At 54.9% G+C, this 738-nt stretch overlaps 1 protein-coding gene across 1 annotated transcript in view; it reads right to left on the bottom strand.

The window, feature by feature from the left end:
* Positions 1 to 738, bottom strand: part of MLLT10 (myeloid/lymphoid or mixed-lineage leukemia (trithorax homolog, Drosophila); translocated to, 10) — a 125,578-nt gene that overhangs the window by 123,833 nt on the left and 1,007 nt on the right. The gene's annotated exons all lie outside the window — the stretch shown is intronic.

Genomic DNA, 738 nt, shown 5'->3' with positions numbered 1-738 from the left:
CCCCCGAGCGCACCCGCGGCCCTCAGTCCCGCCGAGCCCCGACGCAGGGCACCGCGTTCCCGCTCTCCTTCTGCTCCTCCTCACCTACCCGCGGTTAGTGGGACTTTCACGTGTCACTTCGCCTTAAAACCCCACGAAGGCTGCAAAGGCACTTCTCCGTGTTTCGGTCACCCGAGACTCCTCGAGTTTCCACACGGGCATGACCCGCCGCTTCACACACGCGGGGAGAAAAACCCCCAACTAGTACCAAGGCAGGGTACGATGTGAGGGTTTTGTCCTCAAATTCACGCAAAGTGTACTGATTTTTAATCTTGACAGGCTTAGAGAGGGAGCGATTTCAGACTCCCGCGCTGCCTGCCTTGCGGTCCCCGGCCCAGCGGGACGGCACGTTTCTGGCCGCCACGGGAAAAACACCGTCAAGCGAGAAACGAGACACCAGGATCCACTGGAAAACTCAAAGCATGTGAGGAAGAGCGCAGGAGCTGTAACACAGCGCTGAGGAAAAACCACGGCTTGATTTAAATAATTGCATAATATTAGGATTAAACTTATAAATGTTTACATTTGTGTGATTTGATTAATGTCACGTTTGATTTCCTTAAAGCCACTGACAAGGTACTTTAAGGCACGAGATTAACGTCTCCCAGCAATATTCAACAGGCAAATCCTCTTCCCAGCGCCTCGCGCTCCCCCCAGGCCTGGGCAGAGCGGGACCTCAGCCTCCCCAGCCATCAGGAC

This window comes from Chaetura pelagica, unplaced genomic scaffold (genome assembly GCF_000747805.2).
Source record: "Chaetura pelagica isolate M959 unplaced genomic scaffold, ChaPel_1.0 scaffold17, whole genome shotgun sequence".
Classification (NCBI taxonomy): domain Eukaryota; kingdom Metazoa; phylum Chordata; class Aves; order Apodiformes; family Apodidae; genus Chaetura; species Chaetura pelagica.
The sequence above is the reverse complement of the archived record's forward strand: the minus strand, read 5'-3'. Positions and strand labels throughout refer to the sequence as shown.